The sequence below is a fragment of the Saimiri boliviensis genome, chromosome 5 (genome assembly GCF_048565385.1).
Source record: "Saimiri boliviensis isolate mSaiBol1 chromosome 5, mSaiBol1.pri, whole genome shotgun sequence".
Lineage (NCBI taxonomy): Eukaryota > Metazoa > Chordata > Mammalia > Primates > Cebidae > Saimiri > Saimiri boliviensis.
Genome location: NC_133453.1, coordinates 110,174,303 through 110,200,812, shown reverse-complemented (window position 1 = coordinate 110,200,812; position 26,510 = coordinate 110,174,303).

Genomic DNA, 26,510 nt, shown 5'->3' with positions numbered 1-26,510 from the left:
AGGAGGTAGAAATTTTTGAAAGACAGCCTTTAGTCAGAAAAATAGGAAACAACTATAATTGCTTGAAGCTTTTCATCCTAACAAGCAAAGTTGCTAGAACTTCTCTTAAAGGTTAAAAATACTAGGATCTTCAGGGAAGAATATACATTTAATTAGATTTTTACCACCATAAGGCCAATAGCAACATGAGTAAGAAGGTCATGTGTGCTTTGTATTTATGCTTTTATTCTTTAGTTGATGACTCAGAGATATAAGTGGCTGGATATACCCACAGCTAATTTCAAAGGTGCATTTTGGATAAAGGGTTTATCTAACTAAAAATATACAGACCCTTTTATATTCTTCTTTTATTTTCAACTTTATAGAGAGACAAGGTCAGTTCTTCTGCCACTGACCATAAATCAGTAGCAACTGAGAATAACCCCTTTTTACAAATAGCATAGCTAGCTGTGCACACACTCAATTCTAAAATATTGCAGAAGTGTGAGATTAAATATCAGTGATAGAGCATATTCAATAAGCACTTTGATAATCAAAAAATGCATAGACCTATAAAGACTTGATGGTTAACTATAAATATAAGAATGGCTATAAGATTCAATGGCATTTGTAAGACACATACTTGGTGCCAACTTGTAGTACTTTTCATATGCCACCATATTCATTCTCCTCTACAAAATCTAATAGCTATGTAGCTAATTGTTTCCCTTTTCTAGATAAAAGGACGTTAAAAATTTCGCCAAGGTAACACTACCAGCAAGTCATGTGGTGGAGCCACATTTTACACCTGGGAATGTCTGACTGCAGGTTACATGTGGTTTTCCTCCCTGTATGCCAGGGGCCAAGCACATGGCACACATCCTGTGCCTGATGCCTTCAGGATAGAACCAGCTCTCAGATCTAATGAGACCTCACTTTGAATCTCCTGGCTCGCCACTGTGGAGTCCAGATGTTTTACATCAGCCATTACTATCTATGACTTTCTTCTGACCCTAGAGATACCCTAGCAGAGTGACTATCTTCTGATTACAAATGAGTAGAAAATTTAGTAAAGGAATAATGGCACCTTTTTTTAAATGCTTCAGTTTTGTGAAACTCTTCGTCATTCTGTTCCTTTCTTCATGCAGCAGTACACTAAAGTTCATCGAAAATAGGGAGATATGCCCTTTTGCAAAATAGTAGCATATATCAGTTTAGTTTGAAAGTGTGAACTAAAGCACAACTTGTAATGAATATGAATGAAAGCAAACACTTTATAGAGAGGCTCTTTCCAAGCTGTAAAACACAGATTAAGTTAAAATGAGAGTCACCATCTTCAGCCTCAAAGCAGTGTGCGGGGCATGGGTGAAAAATAGAAGGTGAAATTTGTGAAAACCATCAAGGAGAAATATATGGCTGGGTCAAAGCACAGAGTTCCCAGGAGTCAAGAGTTATGTTTTTAATTTCATTCATTAATTCATTCATTCTTTTCAAAGGTCGATTGTCACATACTGGGCTTGTGCTGAAGATAGAAAAATACATTTAAAAACTTGACTTGAAAACCTTATTGTGTGGTAAAAGTGACAGATAAGTATATGAAAAACAGCAATGAAGCCTCAGAAACATTATTACTAGGTAAATCCAAGAACCAGGGCATCTAAATTACGGGGTGACAATATTGAAGGAGACTCATTCTCCATACTCATGAATTATACCCGCTGTGACCTCTCTGTGGAAATCAAAGCATCACATATAAAACTCTAAAATTATTTTTAAAATTATGAGTATTATTGAAATATTAATGTGGTGCTTTTCTTTCCCACTGAGTTGAACAAGAAAGATGGAAAATGATGAGAAAATTACTTATGTCCCCTGACTGCCAAGGGTTTTTCTGTGTACTGAGTATTTTATTCCACATGCCATATTATCTGCACATTTTCTTTTCTCATTACTATTAGGAACTATTGGGCATGCTGTGATAATATTCCTGGTGGATTTCAGAGGGGATTGGAGAATTGAGATGCTTAAGCAGCACACCGCTACCATAGGTCCATGGCACACATCACCTTTGTCCTGGAAAGAAAAGGAGACAGGGCTAGCAAGCATTGCTGTGGAAACACACGCTGATAAGCAAGCATACTTTTCTTAGAATCCTGGTGCTGCCACTTCCTACATATGTGACATAAGCAATTTACTCAGTTACCCTGTAGCAAATAATATTAATAATATCTATATTCCAGGACATATGTATAAGTTAATGGAGGTAGAGACATTAGAACACTGCCTCCCACACGGTAAACAATTTATAACACTTTGCTGTGACTACTGCTACTACTACCATTACTATCGTTATTAACGGAAAATGAAATAAGGAAGTAAATAAATGTCTTATGGCTTTTATCTTATGTTTACAGTTTCTATTTTCTAAATGCAAGATAAATGTGTATATATATACTGAATATACACACTGTATATGTTTACATGTATTTTAACATATAACATACAATTTATATATATTTAGAATATATATCTTATATTTAGAGGAAGAATACAAATATATGTATACACATATATTATGTGTGTTTAAGGCAGTTTCCCTTACTGCTTCTTTTCTTTTCTTTTTTTTTTTTTTTTTTTTTTTTTTTTTTGAGACGCAGTCTTGCTCTGTCACCAGGCTGCAGTGCAGTGGTGCAATCTCGGCTCACTGCAACCTCCGCCTCCTGGGTTCAAGCGATTCTTCTGCCTTAGCCTCCCGAGTAGCTGGGACCAGAGGCGCGTGCCACCATGCCCGGCTAACTTTTGTATTTTTGGTAGAGACGGGGTTTCACCATGTTGGCCCAGATTGTCTTGATCTCTTGACTGCGTGATCTGCCTACCTCGGCCTCCCAAAGTACCGGGATTACAGGCATGAGCCACCACGCCCGGCCTGCCTTACTGCTTCTTTATGAAACTCTTCTACTCATGCCCAAGTGCATCCTTCTCTTTTGGCTGTTGAGACATAAATCTTTATTTTCAAGGGGTAATTGCTGGTAAAAATGGCCTAAGAAGGAAAAAAAAGGGCATGTTATCCTCTAACAGGAGATGAGATGTGGTTGGGCAAAAGCACTACGGATTGGTGGAAACGACTTCAGCTTTGAGGATGCTCAAATGTACATCCTTCCACCTATCAATGCATCGCCCTTGAAGAACTCCCCTTCCACCTGCCTTTTGGCCCAGCTGGGGAAAATAGCAACACTTAAGCCTTTCCCTTGAGCTATGGTATGGGTGGTGGTAAATTAAACTAAATTTGGCCTAAAGATGCCCCTGCACCTTGATTTCCTACTTAACAAACTGCAACCTAGTCTCTTACCTAAACTAACAGAAAGCCTAACTTAGCGGTATATTCCTATAACAAGTAGGTGAGTCTCAGCCAATCACACAACAAACTTCAGCCCATTGCAGGCTGTCAACTTGTCACATCATGTCCAAATCAGTCAACTGCAGAAGCATAACCAATCAAGCTGTTTCTACACCTCACTTCAGTTTTCTGTCCATAAACACTGCCTGCCCACTTTGCAGAGAACAGCTCTCTGATCGTCTTCCAGTTCTGAGAGCTGCCTGATTCACAAATTGTTCTCTGCTCAATTAAACTCCGTTAAATTTAATTTGCTTAAAGTTTTTCTCTGAACAGCGGACACACAACTAAATTACAGTTCTCAGTATCTGGCATAGTTTCTGGCATGTAGGAGTTGCTTAGAAATGTAGCGTGGCTGCGGTCCTGCAATGTGGCTCACACCTGATCCCAGCACTTTGAGAGGCTGAGGCAGGCGGATCACTTGAGGTCAGGAGTTCAAAACCAGCCTGACCATCTTGGTGACACCCTGTCTCTACTAAAAATACGAAAATTAGCCAGGTGCGGTGGCACATGCCTATAATCCCAGCTACTTGGGAGGCTGAGACAGGAAAATCACTTGAACCTGGAAGGTGAAGTTTGCAGTGAGCCAAGATGGCACCCCTGGGTGACAGAGTGAGACTTCATCTCAAGGAAATAAAATAAAATAAATAAAATAAAATAAAATGTAGCACAGCTGAATGAGAAAACATATGAGTCAGTCATCAAAGTTCTCCTCAGTCTTTGAAGCTTGGTAAGGAAGAGTCACAGAGACCAACCCTGGAGTATCCATCCCAAGGCTGTCTTGTGGAGAGAAACCCATAGTTCAGAAGCATGGCTTTTGGGGAGCACAAAGCAGGTAGCAGTCAGTCCTCTATTACTGTGGTACTGCATATGGCAGAGTTTCAGGGTCTGATGTCATCAGTTACCTCCAGTATTTAGCTTATCCACCATATCCAGAGGTCATGACTTTAAGTCAGGTTTTTGATAATCAGTCTACTTGTATAACTGATTTATCTGGCTAGGTCTCAGAGTCCAGACCCCTATGATTTTCAAAATAAAATGCTATATTGTTAATGAACAAATTCACCTTCTGTCTCATGTATCACTCCTTATGAGTTGGGTTGGCATGAATCGGTCTTTCTAGGGTCTAGTTTCCTGTAGGACATAAAAAGATTTTTTAAATAATAATAAAAATATATAAAAGTGAACTGGCCACATTTTTGAAGGAGAGAGCCAGACTCTCAGGAATTATATTGTGATGTCCCTGGGCAATCGTTGTGTCTTCCCCCTGGTAGCACCTTGGTCTGTCCCTGGATTTGTCATCAAAACACAGAGTAGTCTCTCCATATGTGCTCTTTACAGTTGTGGGCTTCCTGCAGCTGTGTTGCAGGGGTCTCCAGGCTGGGGACGTATCAACCACCACTCTTCACCACTTGTGACCTCTTACCTGGTAGAAAACAGGTATCTTAATGACATCTTGGCCAGATTCTGCAACTTCTCAGTTACTCTTGGCTTTTGAAAAAGCCTCATTTCAATATTTAGACTCACTTCTGCTCCGTTGAAAGTTTTAGTCTCAAGCGCCATTGAAAGCCCTATACCTCCTTACCTGCCCTAATTGCAGCCCCAGGTTGGGCTCAGCTGTTCTGCAGTGCAGTCTCCGGGAGTAGATGAGGGATGCGTTGCAGAGTGAGCTCTTCACCCTTTTGTTCTCCTCCCTTCCTCAGGTGCACAGGTTACAGCAGAGAAACTCTTCAGGTGTATTAAAACAGAAAGCATTAGAGCAGGAAATGGCATGTCTGCTTACTTGAGTGAGCGTGAGTCCTCTCCCTCTTGGTCAATAGTAATTCACTGGTTAATATGAAATGGTAAGCAGCTAAGCTGGCTCCCTCACAGGGGACAGGCAAAGGTTCTTTGGAACTTCTTCCTGGGACCAGTTCCACAGTCTGATGCATGAGATCCAGTCCTGGACTCACCACCTCCACTATTTCCTAAGTTTCCACAGTGGTATTCCACTCTGGCTTCCTTCTGCTGGAAAGTAAATCTTCTGGTTGGGCTCCCTGCTTAATTAGCTTCTGCAGTGACCCCTAAACTCCTGGGAAACTGCTGGCACAGCAAAGAGCAGGGCTATATCCGTGCCACCCCATGCTCCCCTTAGCCCTCCCACCACACAGCAGTGTTATTTTCTCTTCTGAGATAGCACAGATTAGGAAGTCCATCACTAGACAGATGTCTCTCCAAAAGTTGTCAGTCTCTTAATTACTTTAGGAGCAATTCTTGTGCCAGCCCATTTTTTTGGCTTTGAGGAGGAAAAGATGACCTTTCTGAGGCAAGAATGCATTGGTGCTTTCTTTTTTCTGTTTCAGAGGGGCTGTTTCTAACTGTGTGAATATTTCTAAACCTCAAATATGGAGTCCCTAATGTCTTTCATCCTCAGATGGAAACCCCCTTCACAGGGTAAACAAGAGTTACACATCAGGCCTTATACAGAATTATAGATAGGCATCGGGCAGGGTGGGCTGGTGCATTTCGACCCACTTCCCTGCAGCTGCTAACTGAGAGTTGTATAGCAGGCTGATAATCTGCTTGCCCATTGTTCCTCTTATAAATACTCACTGACACGGGACATTTTTACCCAAGAACTGCTTAAGTTTTTCAGATCTTGAATTCCAGTAACATAAGTGATGCCCACCACTCGAAGATGCCCACCAAGGAACTGACTTAGCACAGGAATGCACTTTCTTCATCTTCCTGTCCCAGGATGTCACACCTCACTTCTTGAACAATCAGCAATCCTTATACTTTAGTCCATCACTCATCCCTGCACCCCTTAAAAATCCATCCCCAAGCCTCTCCAGGAGGCAGAGTTGACGTTTCCTCTCATGTCTTCCTTCAGCTGCCCTGTGATTATTAACTCCTTTCTCTGCTGCAACCTGTGGGTCTTCGTATATTTACACATTACGCAGCAGGCAATGAACATCTTTCAGCTACAAGATTTAGGTCTTAGCTGTAGTTCTGAGTCAATAAGAAAGAATCTATCCCAGAATCCTGTCATATTCTCTTTGCTACTTTCAAGTCTCTCTTGGAGGCTTATTCTCCTTTGCCATTTCTGACAACCAAATAGCCGGCATACCACCGTCAGATGTGTCCTGGGCCACAGATAACACTCTTTTTTTTTTTTAACACTCTCATTGTTAGGATGATTTAGTCTATCTGAAAAAAATGTTTATGTAGCACTAAAACTTACTTTGTTATTGACAATTTAGCATACCCTTTTACTCATCCACTTACTCCACAAATACTTACTGAAAGCGTGCCACGCACTAGACGGTGGTGTTGAAAAGATCCAAGCGGCTGCTGCTATCTAGTTTGAAAAACAGACAATTCAGGTGTCAAAAGGTCACAGGAAAAGGAGGAGTCTACTAGCCCTGGAGAGAAGGGATCGGAAGAAAACTTCCTTCTCAGAAGAGACGAGTGAAATGCTTAACCTTAAAAGAAGACGAAGAGAATTTAAAGACAAAAACTTGCATGTTAGTAATATTTTAGAGATTTGAAAAAGAAATGAGATCAGTGAAAAAAAGGAAGAGGATAATATTTCTTTTAAAGAAGGCAGCAGAGTGATCCAAAAGTCAATGAAGAAGAAAGTTTCAATAATCAGAAGGAAAGTTAATAACACTGAGTGTTATGGAAAGGCCAAGGAGCTACAGGTAACTTTTGAGGGAGCAGTTTGGTAGGAAAGAAAGAAGAAAAAAAGGTAAATTACACTGGATTAAGGAGGAGTGAGTGGGCAGAGAGGAAACAAATCACACCGTTAAGCTCCTTTAAGGGTTTTTGGCAAGATAAGAATGAAAGGGATAACACTGGGGAGGTCCTTGTGTTTTCCTTCAATAGTGGAAAAACTTAACATGCTTGAAAGCAGAGGTGAAGGAAGGGTACAGTGGAAATGAACAGATAAAACTGGACTCGAAAGAATGAGGTTCTAGAAGGATCAAGAAGGAGCAAGAAGATATGAGATTAAATATAAGGCAATCCTGTTAAAAAGCAGCTATTTAAACTACCAAAACCACCTATTTGCTTTTCAGTACAAGTAATGCTTGCACTGAAAACTAGAATTGATGTACATCACTCTTTATCCTCTCAAAGTAAACTAAGAGACGCCTGCTGTGTTACCCTGCCACTCAAGGCATTAACTCCCAAAAGGCAAATTCTTCCCTATTTTTATTCCTGCAAAATAAGTGTCCTTTAAAATGTGAGTGAATTAATAAGGGCCACAGACCTCTAGAAAGAAGGCTGACTGAAACAACCAGTCTCAAGTCAGAGATGAAGAGAGGCAATAGAAATGTCCATTCATTTGCAGGCCATGGCGATGTCCTATTTTCTCTGGCTCGAAAGTTTTCAATTTCAATATGGGTGAAGAGAGGCAAGTGCTTACCCAAGCACCGAGTGAAAGACAGGGATAATTACATGACAACGTTTTCTCTCTTCAAACAGCTATGATGAAGCTTTCAGGTCTTACTTCATAGAGCTTGGTGAAAGCAAACAGGCGTGAGTTCTAGGTCCAAGGTGGCCCCTCCCACATAAAAATTTGTGAGGAGGAAGAAAACAAGAATAGAGGGCAGGCTTTTACCGATAATAACAGATCAGCCGTATCTCTGCACCATCCCCTCCACCACATGATGTATTCTGCTGTTTTGAGGGCAAGAAGCATGAGATAAGACAAATGTGTAATTACTTCTTGACCCACTCTTCTTAGTTTTCCATTTTCATGAGATGCCACAATTCATTATTTGCATTGATATGTACAGAAGGATGGGGACGCTTAGTTGATATTCATTTATTCAGCAGTCTGTAATCTATATTTAATGGAGTACCAGACTGTGGCATAATAAACCGTTTAGAAAGATAGCTGCTGCGTACACAGGGGTTATTGCTTGCATAACCTGTACTTATTTTTCATTACAAAACTAAAAGAGCAAAGCATAATTCACACAAGCAAATGAAGTTAACATTTAATGGCTTGAAAAATGATAGTATGAGCTTGTATTATGCCAGGTACGGAATAGCTGTAAGATAAAGGAATGGAGTCCCCCCAAAATTGCTAAATAAAAAGCTGCTTTTGAGTGCACTGTGAAATATAGATGTCATGGCATACAATGGGGTTCTGCTTTGTCAAGTATTGAGTATCCCCTTGATTGGCCTGACTGGCAGCTCGCCCCTCAGAAGTATCCTCTGTGCTAAGAGCATGCACGTGCTGGTAAGTCTAGAAGGTCCTGCTACTAGCACAGAACTTTGAAAACTTCATCCTGAGCAGCCCTGTTGCACATATACCAGCGTCGTGATGGCCTATGGAGCTACAGGTGGAAACTAATCCCACCAAGAGTCAGGAATGAGCAGAATATAAACCCCTGACTCTTGGTGACATACAGGCACGAACACAAGCATCATGAGTTTCAAATGCTGCCCTGTGGAGTAGTGCAAGTCTGGCAAAAACGTTTACATCTATAGCAAAATTAAAAACAGAAGGACAGCATCATGAGTTTTTCAAGAGGTTCAATATAATCTATTTAAAGGGCTTTTTCATTTTCTTTTTAATTTTTACTTTTATTTAAGTTTGGGAGGTACACGTGCAGGTTTGTTACATGAGTTTGTTGTATGGCACTGAGATTTGGGGAACAAATGATCCTGTCACCCAGGTAGTGAGCATGGAACCCAATAGGTAGTTTTTCAGCCCCTGCCTGACTCCATCTCTCCCTATTCATTGTCTGTTGTTCCCATTTTTATGTCCATGAATAACCAATGTTTAGCTCTCAATGGTAAGTGAGAACATGTAATATTTCATTTTCCATTTCTTTGTTAATCCACTTAAGATAATGGCTTCAGGCTGAGTCCATGTTGCTACGAAGGACTTGATTTAATTTTTTTATGGCTGGGTAGTATTCCATGGTGTGTATGTACCACATATTCTGTGTCCAGCAAAGAGTTGACAGACACCTAGGTGGACTTCTGATCTTTGGTATTGTGAATAGCATGTGATCAGTATACAAGTACAAATGTTTTTTGATAGAACGATTTTCTTTCTTTTTTTTTTTTTTTAATATGCACTCCAAATTCCTTTCCACAATTTCTGAAGTAGTTTATATTTCCACCAACAGTGAATAAGCCTTTCCTTTTCTCCAAAGCAACTCCAGCATCTGTTGTTTTTTTGGCATGTTAACAATTGTCATTTTGGCAGGTGTGAGATGGTATCTCATTGTGGTTTCATTTGCGTTTCTCTGATGATTAGTGGTGAAAACATACAAGCGGCCGATAAACATATAAAGGACTTCCAATGTTTTTTTGAAATTCTTTTTGGTAAGTCATTACTTTTATTAGAGACAGTGATAACAGATGGTAGATCTGATTATTTAAAAATATGTATGTGACCAAATAACAAAATTGGCCGCTTAATTTCAGTTCTCAAGAAATTTAAAATTATTGGAATCATGATTTTAGATGTCTCATCCTCAAAGAATGATATAGACAAATTTCTGTATGCAGAAGCCATCTTGGTATTCATAGATGCTACTGAGAATTATACTTTCTAAAACCTATGTCCAACTTGGCTTATGAAATATTGTTTTATTCTGTCTTTCATTACCATTGGTTCTCAATTTGCATGAATTTGGCTGTTAGAAGAATGTTTACACATACACATTCTCAGGCCTCGCGATTTCTCTACACACCAGCAATTTCTTTTGACATGGCGTATCAATAAAATATATTACCACATCATATATGATAGCTTTTACTGGGAGATATAAGCAATAACAGCAATAAATCACTGATTTTATTTCTATAATAGTGTTTCTTTTTTGTCTTGTGGGCCAAGGAGAAAAAAGCAAATGCTTAATTATAAAGTGAGTTAACAATGTACTAGGAATGTTCCATCATAGGATATCATTGACAATTGAAATGCTCACAGCTGTATATTACCAAAGACCATCCATAATGCCCAGAAACAAGATTCCGGGTACCTCTAGTTACTTAATTATTTTCAATCTAAGTCATTGGGCATTTTTGTTTGCTCTAGCCCCTAATGCTGCTGCTTAAATATGACAGAGTAATAATTTATATTAGTCCCAAAGGAAAAGGGAAGGGGTGCTGCAAGCTATAGAATAACTCTTCTGTAGCAGAGCACAGTAAGACTAAATATAAAAATGGTTGGATGGGGAAAAAAAAAGATGAGGGGTCTGGTCCATAGCAGGCCAGACCAACAGATTAATAAATACCTTCCAATTAAACACAGGGATCAGAAGGGAGAAATGGGCACCTGGTCAAACCATAGTAAACTGTCTTGGAATCAGCTTTGTTGTACTAAGTGGAAGCCTGATTTCTGTCCCTATGTTAATATTACAATTTTCTGATCACACACAAGTTGTATTTACTGTTTCAATGCCTAATAGGGATATAATGATTCATTTGGGTCAGGTGGCATTAAGAATTGCATAGTAAAATCTCAAAAGAAGGAGTCTAGAAAGTGAGAGGTACCTTTTAATATATTCTGAACACTGAGAAGTTTGCAAGATACCTCCTTAGCTATATCAGTTCACACTGTAAATAACACCATTGAGGTTTAGCTTCAAATAGAGTCACTATCATCACTATCACCACCACCAACACCACCACCAATATCATCATCACTGCAATTAATGTTTGAGCTTTTGTTATGTATCAGGGGCTATGCTATGTGCTTTACAATTGTTGTTTTATTTAATCCTTACAACAACCTTATGAAATATTTTCTATTATTTATTCCTTTTTTATAGAGAAAAGGACAAACTTCATCTGACTTTCCCAAGGTCACACGGATGCTGTCACCTGAAGTCAGCATCTTGCTGTCTACCTTATTCCCACGGTCACTGACATATTCTCTACTGTTTGGAGAGGGAGTCTGGTATGAATGGCTAGGACCAAACTGAATCTACTTTTGTTGCCATTGGAAATAGACAACAACAAGGGAGTATATTTTACTATAACTAATCCTGAATATATTTACCATTTTTTTTTCTTATTCTCAAAAGGCCAGCAGTCTCATTTAAACACCCTGCTTTGGGGTCTCCTCATACATTCTGTAACTGTCCGTGAACAGGCTTTCATTAGCCTAATACAGATTTAGTTTCTTATTGTTACCACAGAACAATGGTCTTTTGGTAGATTTCACTATCAATAATACTTTAAGCAAAGCATTAAGTATTTGTTTATCTTATACATTCCAGTGCTAAAAGAAACTGGATTATCCAGATTTTGTGGCTAATTGAATCCAAAGTGGCTGAGTAACCTGACTTAGTTCATAAACTGGTGGATAAGAGAGCAGGTACCAGGTCTCAGTCCTGATATTTTCCTTCCTTGCCCTGATGGAACTGGCAGAGGGAAATACTTTTTTTTTTTTTTTTTTTTTTTTTTTTTTTGCCGGACATCTTCAGTAAGGAAGGCAGCAAACCACACTGCCATGTGTGTACCTATGCAACAATCTTGCATGTTCTTCACATGTACCTCAAAACCTAAAATGCAATAGAAAAAATAATAATGGAAAAGAAAGAAAGAGAGAGTCTTTTCTTTGTGTTGTAGTTGGCACCAAAAGTAAACCAAATCCATGCCACTCCTGCGTGGGGAAGGGGAAAAACAAGCCCCGCCCCCAATAAAAACAACAACAACCACAACTAAACAGACAAAAAGCCTTCCCGTTTATCAGGCTTTTCCATGTAACGCTGCTAAACACTGCCTCTTTGCCTTGATTTTTCAGGAGACTGTTTTCTCTCACATCTAATTTTCACTAGAAATTTTGTGGTCTCTCTAAACGAAGAGCAGGTTGAAACCTATATATTCTCACACACTGTTTCTAGAACCCTGTTGGCACGAGGTTTCACTTGAGCAATTTCTGTTTTTCGAAATGGATCGAGAATGTATAGCACATTCTCTGTACACACTTAGCAAATTAGTGATCAAATGTCACCCACAAACAGGATGGTTAATGATTTTCTTTAAGCCAAAACAGAAGTTGATCCCTGGAAAATGGAAACGACGCTCCTTTTACTCTCTGCTCAGGATGTGATGCAGGGTTGACTGAAGACTCTATTTAAAATTCAGCAACACAATTATCACAAACGCTGGGCAAAGCAAATCTTCAAGCCCGGAAAATGAGAAATTCAGAAAGTAATGACTAAATCAATAGTATCTATAACCTGGGATGGAAGGAATGCCTTATCTGCAGTATTGATAGTTATTTGTAATACGCAGACTTACTTAATGTTCAGATATAGATGAGGACACAGGTACTCATCAACTGAATTGGCTGAGAAATACAGCAGAATGAAGGACAGAAAAAAAAAAAAAAATACTTAATCCTTCACTTGGAGAAAGGCAGTTAACGTAATTTTCAATCCCGTAATTAGAGACACTTTAGATTTGGTAAAGCAGTGTACATGGGAGATGGCTACCAGCACCCCAGCCCTGCTGGAACATGCAGGATCGAAGCAACTAAGAAAGGCTTTCGTTTTGTTAGCGACTGGCTCTGGGACCAGGCAAGACTGGGTGGGGCTGCAGGTGGGAATGTCTGCAGCTGTTAGTGTGAGCAGCTGGGAGGGCAGACACAGGAAGAAGAATGAAAGACACTGACAAAGAGGCTGGATGCTGATTAATCCTTCTCTTGGGAGCAGGGCAAGAATATGGACTATTTAACCTATTTTTTTTCCATGTGTTTGGTTAATTTACATTCACTGAATTATGGTGTGAAGCCTTAAGTGTTTTTTTTTTTTAATTTTAAAGTAATCAAGAAGATATAAAATAATCTCTAATAAATAAAATATACAAAATAATTATTACTAGAATATAGACATCATCTCTTTCAAGCCTCTCAGTTAAGATGGGGTGAGCCTTTGTCTCCCCACCCCCTTGGTCTAGTACTGTAGCTCACTGGAGCATAGGATGCCCAACTAGGAAGTGGGACTGAGCTTATAACCGCATACAGAAGGGAACGACACTCTCGGAGTAACTAGCAGGGCAGCGGAACCCTCTCCAAGCAGTGCTGTAGACCGAACCTGAGGGCAGCCCCCTGTGACCACAACGTTTGTGCACGCTCCCCTTTAATTGCAGCTGCAGTCTTGTGGCCTGTTTTACTGCGGAAAGAAGTGTGACTTCCCACACAACAGCGACTGGTTAAGAGAAAGACGCACGATGTCAAAAAGCAGAGTCGAAGCAAAAGCAACAACTGGCAGATGTGTAGCGGTTAAGGCAGCCGTGCCTCCTAGTACAAGGGATTTTGAGGGTAGACTTCCGAGGCAGGCACTGGTGAAAACAGGATAAGAGGCGCGATGATGCCTGGGGCTGGACTCCTGGAGGAAGGTGCCTCCTCCCTGAAATGCTGCCATCCTAAATGCCTAACTCAGTGTCGGGGTGCCTTAGCTCTCTGGGACCACATTGTTCTGCATCTTGTACCCCGTGAGGTTAGAGGCTGTTCAGTGGTCCTGCAGATGATTGTCAGGGATTAAGAACGGACAACTTCTCAGCAAGCTGGGATTGGAGATGAAAATGTGAACCAAAAATGTTTATCTTGAATTTTATAAGCATATCAATGGCTCTATGCTAATGATTGATAGGTTTGCCCCACAGTATGATCTCATTTCTCTACACTTTAAATTTTTTCAATTGAAAATCCCAGTCAGTCAGGATAATATATAACAAAAAGGTATAGATGGTAATGCATTCAACCAATCAACTGTTCAAAAATCGGGGCACCGATCATAAATGAGATGGGATGCTGGCTGCTGGAAGCAGCCAGTGAGAGCTGCCACTTCACAGTCCAGAAGAGAGATTGAAGAGAGATGGAAAAGGTGGGAGCAACAGATTCTAAGGCAGAGACCAATGAGGTCATTCAGTAATGCAATATGTAATCGGATAGCTCATTTTGGGCCCCTTTCCTTATAATATAGTTGAAAATAACCCTGAGCTATTACCAATAAGTAAATAAATACCCAGGATACTCGAGTTAAGAATTTCAGAGTTGTAACAAAAGTTCTTCTTAAATTTCGTTATAATCTTGAAATTGAACTCCTCTCTAGTTGCCTAGGCTGAAACACTCGACATTCTTGTGTCCATCCTTTTTCTTGACCAGCCTAGATCCTATTCATCTGAAAATTCTACAGGTTTTACATTTCAAATCTATTCAGGGATCTATTGCTTCCCTGTATCTCCTCTCTCATCATCCAGAGTAAAATAGCAACTCCCTCCTCCCCAGTATTCCCTCTCCACCTTGCCTGCTTTACCCCTCTTCCCAATGCACACAGTTTAATAGTAGGTTGCATGAAAAATTAACTTAGGGGAAATTCAGATTTAAATAGTGCCACAATTAAGAATTGATACTATAATTGAAGACAACAAAAATCTGTAAGCTAAGATCCATGTGACTTAGAAAGTGGCCCTGGATCCAATTCCAGTCACTATAGGATTTGAGAAAATTTGTTAAGTTAAACCTTTATTTTCCTGTAGACTTTCGCAGCAGGTCTACTGGTGGAGGCCAACATCATCTCTCACCTGGACTACTGAAGTGACCTCTTAACTGAAATGTCTACCTGCACTCTAGTCTATTCTACTTAGAGTTACATTATAAAATGTACCACACAAATCTACACTTTTGAGACTGAAATGATAATATTAACAATTTCCCCAGAACAACACGCATAAATTGGAGCTGTCTCTGGCAAACCAGGACATATGGACACCCTACTCAATAAAATCTCATCAATCTCCTTCTTAAAGTGTTCCTATGGCGTCTCATCCCATGAAGAATGAATTACAAACTGCATGCTGGGGCTTACAAGGCTTCTTCTAAGACCTCATCTCAGCTCTTTGTTCCACTTGCTCCAAGCCTCTGGCCTTTATTCTAACCCCTTAAGAACCAAACTCTATTGTTTCCTGAGGCCTCTGCATTTACTGCCCACTGTACTGAAGGTGATTTTCCCTCTATCTTTGCACAGCTGACTTCTCAGCCTTCAAATTTGTTCATGTGTAACCTCCTCTAAGAAGCCTTCCTTGGTTTTTCTATCAAATGTAGTCCTTCTGCCCCTTCACTCTCTATCATGTTAACTTGATCAGTTGTTTATCTAGCACTCAGCCCATCTAGATTTCTATTTCTTATTGTTTTACTTTCTCTTTTAGAATACAAGCTCCATGAAAGAAGAAATCTTGTTATGCCCTTGTACTTGGGTCAGCATTTGGCATATACATAGTCTTTGTTCATAGAATAAATACAATTGTAAATTATATTCAAATACGTAATTGGCAAATCACAAGAAGTATGTGAGATGGGCACTGTTTGTAATGTAAGGAGTGATATAGAAAAACAAGATAGAGACATAGCTGCACATCCTTATAAAGAATTATATCCTGTAAATATAAACATATATATGGATATTTATATCTGTATATGTGTATACAAATATACATATACAGATGTATATATGTGTGCATATGTGGGTATATGTGTATATGACTGTATTTATATCTACATATGTGTATATATATATATATATATACACAGATGCTTATATACGTGCATACATATATCCATGCATACATATCAAAAATATAAATATAAAATACATATATATATATGCATGTGTGTATATGCATGTATAGATGTATATATGCATGTATATATACATACACATCTATAGATATAAATACACATATATAAATATATATAAACACACATATATATATATTTAAGGGAGAGAGAGAAACAGATTATTATAAATTAATAGGTCTAAGTTCTGCCATCAGCAGGCTACACTCAGAGAATACAATATATTAAACTATCTAGTTATCAGAGTGTAGTAGTGAAAAGTTAAACCTGAATGGTGAGGAAACCGAGTTGGAAAGCACCAGAGATGTGTAATGAGATGTCTGATCTCTGGTGGAGGCAGCCTCTACATCACATCTATTACTAGTGATACGGATGCAGAAGACTGTATTCTTCATATCATTACACTTATGTACAGCACAATTTTCCTTCTAGAAATCTTAGCCTGCATAGCCTGAAGGTATTCAATAAAACTGAGAGGAAACACTAGAAGTGAATCATGCCAGTTTGACATTTCCAGTTCTGCTGTGACCGCTAGACCAAAATATAGTCTGTGGGCCTCTTTTTCATTAGCGTGAAACTGCCAGGTTTTAAAAACAGTTTATCCGTTGAATTAATCTCCAACCTGTCTTTCACACAGGGCAGATACAGCTCCCTGCATCAGTCTTCTTATTCTGAAACACTCTAACTTTTATTTGTATGCATTCTGGGTAATGAATAATGATCTTTTCTGCTTAGAGAATGCCGTTCTCTAAAATAGCTCCTAGCATTTTGTAAATGTTAACTCATTAGATCTCATACAGTCCAGAGCCATCTATCACACAGAGGTAGGTCAAAGCCATCATAATTCACATTTTACAGATGGAGGAATTTTAGGAACTTCAACCCAAGGTCACCCGCAGTCTATAGCCAAACAAAAGAAGACAAGGCACAAAAATATTACCCCAGAATCACACAAACCTCACTCTGCCCTCTGACAGAGCCTAGAGGGCTCTCGGAGACATGTGAGGATGATGATACTGGCATCTACTCAGAGTCAAGATCCAGATGGGGCTGGGGGACAGGAGGTGAATCACACTGCTTTTCCCCTCTGCTCCTTTTATCCTGGCAAAAATATAATTAAAATGAATACCAAAGCAAACCTCCAGTTTCATTATGTAAGAGGCAAATTCCGTTCAGTGCCTCATGCCTGTAATCTCAGAACTTTGGGAGTTCGAGGCAAGTGGATCACCTTAGGCCAGGAGTTCAAGACAAGCCTGGCCAACATGGTGAAATCCCATCTCTAATAAAAAATACAAAAAAATATTCTGGTGTAGTAGCACACTCCTACAATCCCAGCTACTCAGGAGGCTGAAGGAGGAGAATCATTTGAACCTGGGAAGCGGAAGTTGCAGTGAGCTAAGGTTGTGCCACTGCACTCCAGTCTGGGTGACAGTGCAAGACTCTGTCTCCAAAACAAACAAAAAAAAGAGAATAGACTATTACCTTCCAGGGCTTAGGGATGGTGCAGCAGAGGAAAGTGGTTGTGAGTACAAAGGGGTAAAAGGAGGAAGATCCTTGTGGGATGGGATGTTCTGTATCCTGATTGGGGCAGTGATTACCAATGTACACAGGTGATGAAAAATAACATAGTGCTACAAATGGGAACTTTCTCTACCATATTTACTACTTCCTATAGATCTAGAATTATTTCAAAATCAAAAGCTTAAAAATAAAGAAATGTACAGAATGCGGACTTAACCTCGAAGTTGGGAAGTATTAGCTTAAAAAAAGATGAGGAAAATTGAGTAACTGTAAATGGAACTATTGACATTATTGAGAATACACACACACTTTACAGGTTTTGTACAGCACCAGTCTGTATAAACACAATCCAATAAATTGATAGGATTCTACATACTTCGTAACCCATGAGCAAAGTGTTACCAACCCACCAGTGGTTACTATTTGTTTATAAGACATTATGTCTTGTTAGAAGTCAATCTACTACGTATTGATAAGATATGTGTAAAAACCCATGTTTAAGTAGGTAGGATTGTGATGCCAAGGAGTAGACACTGGACACACTAATTAGTACACCCTCTTCCTAAGCATACATGTTTTCAAGCACTGTGCTTAGATTTCTCTGCGATAGAATGATACTGACAGTAGTGATGACAACAACCATTATGTATTTAAAAATAGAGAATATGTTTTCAAAACAGTTTCAAACGTGAGCTAGTGTTTTTAGCTGGACAAAAGTAATGATTGGTCTGGGTCCCTGATGTAAAGCTAGCATTGAGGTTGCCATGGCACTCAGATGTCACTGGCCCCCTCCTGAAGAGGTGGAGCTGGTATTGCTGGAGACCAAAAAGACTGGGGCCACTGGGGCTGCTGATGGAAGAGACCTGGAAGGTGCTGGCCTGGGTGGGAGCTGGGAGGAGCAGTCAAGAACATTCTGACTTCTAACCCTTCCTCTTCCTCTATTTTCTGGAGTAGAACCTATGAAACACCATGAGCCTGCGGAACACTAAAAAGGAATTTTGAAAAATTTGTAGAGCCTGAGGGTAGTCTGGCTGGAGATGAGAAGCTCCCCAAGCCACAGTCATGGCTGAGGCAGAGGGTCCACTTTCACAGTCTTTTCCACCAGGAGCATCACCAGGATCTCACAGTAGGAGAGCTGTGTGTAAATCCAGAGAAAGCCCCCCACTTCCTGAAATTCCTGATGGAGGAGAAGAGTCACTACCTGATCTTTGTATCGTTTTTTCCTAACATAGGACTTGCTGTTTAGTAGGCCTTCAGTAAATGTTTGTAGAACTGCAGTAAATAAAATGTTCATATGGATCCTAGTTTTAAAACAAGACATATTTATCTTGCTATTTCTTCCCAGTGCCTAAGCGTGGGGATGGGTAGATTGAAGGTGCCCAGTTGTTAGCTGATAGCTCAGCTAGAACATTCTGTATTTTCATTGATTTATTCCTCCCCATAAGCCTTTTTGTTTCTCACAATTGTTTCTGTCTATGTCCTCTGACTCAAATTATATCTTTGTAGTTGAACTTCTTACCTATAAGGTATTTAAGCCTGTTGCAAGGTGCATCATCTTGGGAGAGATAATATTTGATCGTCTGATCAGTCTTTTACTGCCTTCTTTAAAAGAGGATTGGATAAAGACATAGCAGGGAAACTGCTGATGAAGGAGAATTCACTAAGAGAAATGTGGAATTTGAAAATCTTAATGTTAACATCAGAATGTATTAAGAAGTAAAAGTAATTAAACTTAATGAACACTACTGAGTCCTGGGCTTTGATGTGAGATGACTTTAAATGTGACCCAAATAGCTTTCAGGGTTGCTTGCCCTTGGATTTATATGTCCAGTGGGCTCAGACTCAGACAAATTCTTTAGCCCCATTTCTCTAGGTTCCTACAAAATCTCAGAGCTGTATGTCCATGTCTCATCTTGTAAATATTTACCTCCTTGGTGCAGCTGGGAACTTCAATCTCACAGTGTCCTGGTGAGTGTCACCTGGGATGAACGTTGAGTGGAAATGAAGTAATATTAATCAACATAATCTTAGCTTAGACTTGCTGAACCTCTAATTAAAAGATACAAATTTAAACATTGACTTTGAAACTTGCTCTGCATCTCAGCCTCAATACTTTTAGACATCATCACCTTTAACACAGGATAATGGCTTCTGCTTTAACCACTACTCAGGAGGTTATAAAGGTCAAACAAAGTAAGATTTCACATAATTTTACAAACACAAGTGATCAGGATTTAATTGGGGCAAATTATCACTAACTGAATCATGTGACTCAACCCTCCTTCTCCTTGAGGTTTTCAATGAACAGAAGCACAGAAAGTAGAAATAGTAACAGAGTGAGAAAACAAAACAAAGTTACAACTTTATTCACAGAGAAGTGATTGATGTGCTTTGAGAAGCTATAATAGAAAACTGGGGCCAGGAGACAAAGAGAAGCTCATTGGGAAGCAGATTACTGGCTGTTTTGTCCGATCCAAATACCAGGACAAAAGCACAAGAGGGATAGAGAAGCAATGAGAGAGAGATGGCAGGCACCAAAAGAATCCCTGAGCTGACGAAAGTGAACTACAAAAAAGGGGATGGCTTTCCACAGGGAGGAGCCATGCCTGTAGGAATTACAGGAGCAACTGACACGGTTTGGCCCTGTGTCCCCACCCAAATCTCATCTTGAATTGTGATCTCCACAGGTTGGAGGAGAGACCAGGAGGAAGGTGACTGGATCATGGGAGCAGATTTCTCCCTCACTGTTTTTGTGATAGTGTGTGATTCTCACAAGATCTGATGGTTTAAATGTATGGCACCTCCTCTCTTTCTCTCCCTCTCCTGCTGCCGTGTAAGATGTGCCTTGCTTCCACTTTGCCTCCTGCCATGAGTGTAAGTTTCCTGAGGACTCCCCAGTCGAGTGGAACTGTGAGTCAATTAAACCTTTTTTTCTGTATAAATTACCCATTCGCAGGTAGTTTTTTATAGCAGAGGTAGAATGGACAAATACAGCAACTTAACACACAAGCACAACAAGCAGTGACAGAGAAACAATAGCTTGGGCCCATGTCCTTAAAGTGGACTTGCTGCCCACATACTAAGTGTGGCTCAGGGGACATTTGAGGTATTAATATTAGCTAGCATTGGAAATGCCTTTCCTTGTGGACTTGGAGAGGTATTAACAGATGAAATAGGAGAAATGAAAGGTGCTTCCAATATGCTATTATGAAAGAAGAAGGGACAAAATTTCCCCATTCTTACAGATGGTGGTATAAAAATGGATAAAATGTCAGGAATGCCTGTAGCTCTTGTCTCAGCTTACAAGGCAGAAATTGTTATGATTTTTTTTTCTTTTTCTTTTTCGTTTTTTTTTTTTTTTTTTTTTTTTTTTTTTTTTTTTTTTTTTGTGATGGAGTTTCACTCTTGTTGCCCAAGCTGGAGTACAATGGCACAATCTCAACTCACTGCAACCTCCACCTCCTGGGTTCAAGCAAACATCTTGTCTCATCCTCCCAAGTAGCTTTGATTACAGGTGTGCGCCACCACACCTGGCTATTTTTTTTCTTTTTGGTAGAAAAGGGATTTCACCATGTTAGCCAGCTGGCTCAAATTCCTGACCTCAGGTGATCCACCTGCCTTGGCCTCTAAAGCAGATGGGGTTTAGATCCAAATTGCATAATGTCTAAAGTAAGTTGACTTTTATTTTTTCCTTCGAGTTTTCTGAGAATTCATGTGCCTTGAAAAAGGGAGAAAGCCAATTTGAGAAAAATATCTGCTATTAGGACATTTTAGATCACCATTAATAGAAAATTTAAGACAATTAACTTAAGGAAAAAAAACTTGATTTGTAGAATAAAATGTCTAGACTTTAGAATAGACTTTAAAGGTCAGCTTAATCCAGTGCCTTAAATAACACAACTAAGGCTTTATTTCCCCATGTCTTCTGACCTTGCCTTCTGCTATCTCGTCTTGCCTTCATTCACAGGCTCCATAATCACAGACTTACAGCTTCCTTCCCTTTGCATAACCAGTGGAACAGGGCAGATACAAAGAGAGAGACTGCTTCTACTCACCAGGTCTTGCACAAGTCCTGGAGTTTACTCTGATTGGAATGAATTGGGATATATGCCTTTCCCTGAACCAATTGCTAATACTGAGGTCCTTCCATAAGGTAAATTTGAAGAGCTATTAAAAGAAGGGAAAAAAATTAATTCTAGAGAACTGAAAGTAGACATTTTACTATAGAATCATTGCAAAATTCCTTTAAAGACCATGTTTCTAGGTATAGAAATAACTGAAAGGGAAAATTAAGTAGATTTTTGTATTTGTGGGAATGAAACTATTAAATTGTCAGGATGAAATAGTATACATGTAGAATATGAGAAGACCCTCTCCCTGAAGGAAGACTTTCTGAGGGAAACAGGCCAATTTTAACAGTATCTCTTCATGCCTTCAACCTGTCACCCAGGTGACTGCAATTATTACCTCCTCTTTCCCCTCTGTGTTTCCTTTCTTTGCTTTTAGAGAGTTAACTGTGTGTGTGTGTGTGTGTGTGTGTGTGTGTGTGTGTGTGTGTGTGTGTGTGTTTCAGTTCCTAGGGTCATTTACACTAGAAGAGCATAACCTAACCTCTTGACTCCTGAAAAATTCAGTATCATTTCATGTCTGCTAGAACACAATTAACAACAAGGAGACTACTGTTTTTCAAAGCTGTGTGTTTGCTTCCTGAGAAGTCTAGGCTACTAGAAGTTATATGATGCAATGATGAAAAACCCAGGTATTTAAGTTCTGCTGTTTCTCTTTTACTGGCCCTTCAGGTATTGGGAGACAGTGTCCAGTGGGCAGTTTGGAAAACTGACTTGTATTATTCCCTTGCCCACATATTTTCAGTATTTGTGCTATCAGGAATGACCATGACAGAAAAGCAAATAATAATCTCAGAGAGAATTCAGAAACAAAAACAGTATATTTACAAAGGATTGATAGGAATCATATGCAGTGACCCCTCTGCAGAAGAACTCAAGAAAGTTAGTGAAGAAGACCACTATGAGATTACTGGGAGATGGAGAAATCTTCCTGCTAAGGGACAGAGAGAGAGAGAGAATGTGCAAGAGCAACGCTCATGCCTCTCAGGATTTGTTCATTTGATTAATCAAGACTTCAGTTAAAAAAATTTTTTTTTTAATTTTCCTTCCTTTTTTTCTTTTTCTTTCTTTTTCTTTTTTTTTTTATTTTTCTCATTTTTATTTTTTGGTCACAGATTTTCCTACAAATAGTTTATTAAAATGCAAATGTTTCGAGTTCCTTTGTCTTACTATTTTAATAGAAAAGAGTCAATTTTCTACTTTTATTTATCTAAATTGGATCCATTTATTATTTTCATAATGAAAAAGGGCCACTCATTCATTTTAAGATAGTGTGTATGTTCTTATAAGGTACAAATAGAGTTTTTATTTAAGTGTCTGGCAACACTTGCCATTTTTTATGCTAGAAATGGCAGTGTGTTGTTCTGTGTTCTGAGGTCCCAGTATCTAACTCCAATTTATCAACATGACATCTATGTGAAGGAGCCTAACACTCAACCCCCACCTTGTAAAAGATAGCTATGATTGTCCAGTAATATTTTATGACGATTCTAGAAGAGCTAACATTTCTCATTCGATTGTCTTTTCAAAAATATTAACCCTAATTTATGAATGACAGCATCCAACCTCACAACAACCCTGTGGCAGAGGTATCCTCATCACCATTTCATAGATTACAAAGTTAAGCTTACAGAGGGCTGATAATTGCCCGATGTAACGCAGAGCCTGGGAAAAATAAATAATAGATTCAGAAACATTCAAAATGTCAACCTCGTGAACTGGGAGTTAGCACTAGAATGATTACTAAATACCTCATTAATGATAAGAAGCTGGTCTGTGAGGTCCAGGCAGGTAATCTTGGAGTGCTTGTATAGAAAGGGCAAGCGAGGCCAGATACAGTGGCTCACTTGTAATCTCAGCACTTTGGGAGGCCGAGGAAGATGGATTACGAGGTCAAGAGATTGAGTCCATCCTGGCCAACATGGTGAAACCACGTCTCTACTAAAATGTAAAAATTAGCTGGGCATGTTGGCATGCGCCTGTAGTCCTATCTAGTTGGGAGGCTGAGGCAGGAGTGTCACTTGAACCTGAAATGCAGAGATTGCTGTGAGCCAAGATTGTGCCATTGCAATCCAGTCTGAGAGACAGAGTGAGACTCCGTCTCAAAAAAGAAAAAAAAGGAAGGAAGGAAGTAAGGAAGAAAAGGAAAAGGAAAAAAAGGGCAAGGGAGTGTGGGCTGAGAGGAGAGAGGTATGGGTGATGTGTGTTTGTGGAACACTTGCTGTGTGCTGCCCCTTACACCTAATCTATCTTACAGAGGCTGTCTCCTGAGGGAAGCATAATCATGCTCATTTACTGAATGAAAGAATTGGGCCTCTGGAGCATAAGTCACTTGTCCCATTTCACATTACTATTACAAATATTGAGCAAAGAACCAGGATTTGGCATGTGGTATTTCTTCTAGCAAAAGAAAATGCTAGGAAAGGTGAATGAGTGTGTGAGACGTGTTCACCCAGAACCAATCTCTATATCACATCAGCAAACCCCATCCATCAAAAACTCAAGCTCTTCTTTTAGGTGGAAATAATTACTATCTATTCTTGTAGCAAGCCTATTAAAATTGAGAAACACTTTGCTTCAATGATTTTGCAATCACTTTTGATTGAATGATTTATTTTTTGATTCATTCATTCATCAAACACACAGCCTTGTGAGCTATGTACTTGACACAAAGATAAATAAATCAAAGAGCTTTTGCTCTCAAGGAAGGCCTTGTCTCATCAGGGATAGAAGATACCAAAATAGTTAGAAAGCACTGAGATAATAATAAAGTCATCTGGGAGAAAGAAGAGGAGAGGGATATTTGGGTGAATTTTAAAAAGTCAGAAAAAAGTCCTGTAGAATAATATTCAAAATGAACTTTAAAATTAATCAACAATATTATCTAATGCCTAAATATGCAAAAATGCATGAGTGGAAAAAATGTAAATAATTTTAATAATGTGAGTTGTTTCACCTGTTGAGTCCTACTCTATGTCAGAAGGTTTACATGTATTTATTTCTCATCCGTAGTCACACTTATCAATCGTGTTTAGAAACAAGTAAGATTAAACAAAGACTTTGAAGTTCAATTGTTTTTATCCTTTTGTAAATAGCAAATTTGAATTCACACTCACTTTCTCCAGGCACTATGACAGTGACCTTCTACTGTTTCACACTACAGCCCATGAGAACACTGAATTGAAGGAATTTACACACCAGTTAGAAAGACTAGGTTTACAGGCAAGCAACAGCTAATAGTGAGACAGCAAACCAAAATTAATGACAAACCTAATATATATGTTATATATTATAAATGTATTACAAATAATACATGTTACATATACATATGTTATACAAAACATAAATAGAGTTGGAGAAGAAAGTCATCCCTGTGGACCATGTAAAATCCATGAAAAACCTAAAAATTGAGGTCAGCCTGCAAAGACAGTAGAAGAAAATAATACTGCCTTCCACACCTGCTCCTAGAGTCCAACTCCTATAGAGTCAGGAGATTCTTGATACTAAGGTCTCCTGACTCTATAGGGGTTGTGGGCTCAGCCAAAAGGTATAAACACTTCAAATATTAGGTACCCTTAGAAAAGATGATAGTGAGATGATATATTCACTTATTTGTTTTATTATTATTATTATCTGTGTAATTTATTACTAAAAACTTAGTGGCTTAAATAACACACACTGGGCACAGTGGCTCACCACCTGTAACCCTAGAGCTTTGAAAGGCTGAGGTGCCAGGATTGCTCGAGGCCAGAAATTTGAAACCAGACTGAGCAGCATAGCAAGACCCACCATTTCTATGAAACTTCTATGGTGGCATACTCAGCTACTCGGGAGACTGAGGAAAGAGGATTACTTGGGCTCAGGAGTCTGGGGCTGCAATGAGCTATGATTGCACCACCCAGCTGGGTGACAGAGTGAGACCCTATCTCAAAAAAAAAAAAAAAAATTCCCACACATTTATTACATCATCGTTTCCATGGTTTAGGATTCTGAGCATGGATGAGTTGGCTCCTCTACTCAGAATCTCAAGCTGTCCTCCAGACTGTGATGACATCTAAGATGCAAGGTTCTCTGAGCTTGAAATCTTCTTCTAGGGGACTCATCTAAGTGGGTAAGACCCATCCAAGATCATATCTCCATTGATCCTTAAAGTCAATCAATAACGGGCCTTCATTACATTTGCAAAATTCATTCACCTTTGGCATATCCCATAATCTAATCACATGAAGGATGTTCCATCATATTTATAGGTCCTGCCTACACTAAAAGGGGAGGATTCATACAGGGGATGAATCTTAGAACCTTAGAATTCTGTCTACCACAGTTAGGATAAAGTTCCTGTGTTTATTTATTGAAATCCTGTTGTTCCTGGTACTGGTGATATAACAATACACAAAGCAAATGCAGTTCTTGCCTCATAAAGCCACAAGACACTGATATGAGCTAAACTGAGCCTTCCCCATCCCCGGATTTATATGTGGAAATTCTAACCCCCAGTACCTCCGAATGTGGTCATATTTAGAGACAGGGCCTTTAAAGAAGTGATTAAATTAAAATGAAACTATTAGGATGGACCCTAAGCCATTCTGACTGGTGTTCTTTTAAGAAGCAGAATTTGAACACAGAAAGAGACACCAGGGATGTGTATGCAGAGGAAAGACCAGGTAAGGACATAGCAAGGAAATGAAGGAGAGAGGTCTCAGGATAAATTAATCCTGCTGATGCTTTGATCTTGGACTTCTAGCCCCCAGAAGTGTGAGAAAATAGATTTCTGTTGTCTAAGCCACCCAGTCTCTGCTATTTTGTTAGGGCAGCCCCAGCAACCTCATATGGAAGTCTCCCTGGGAAACCAAACAATAAAATCAGAGACATGACAGTTACCTGACAGTGCAAT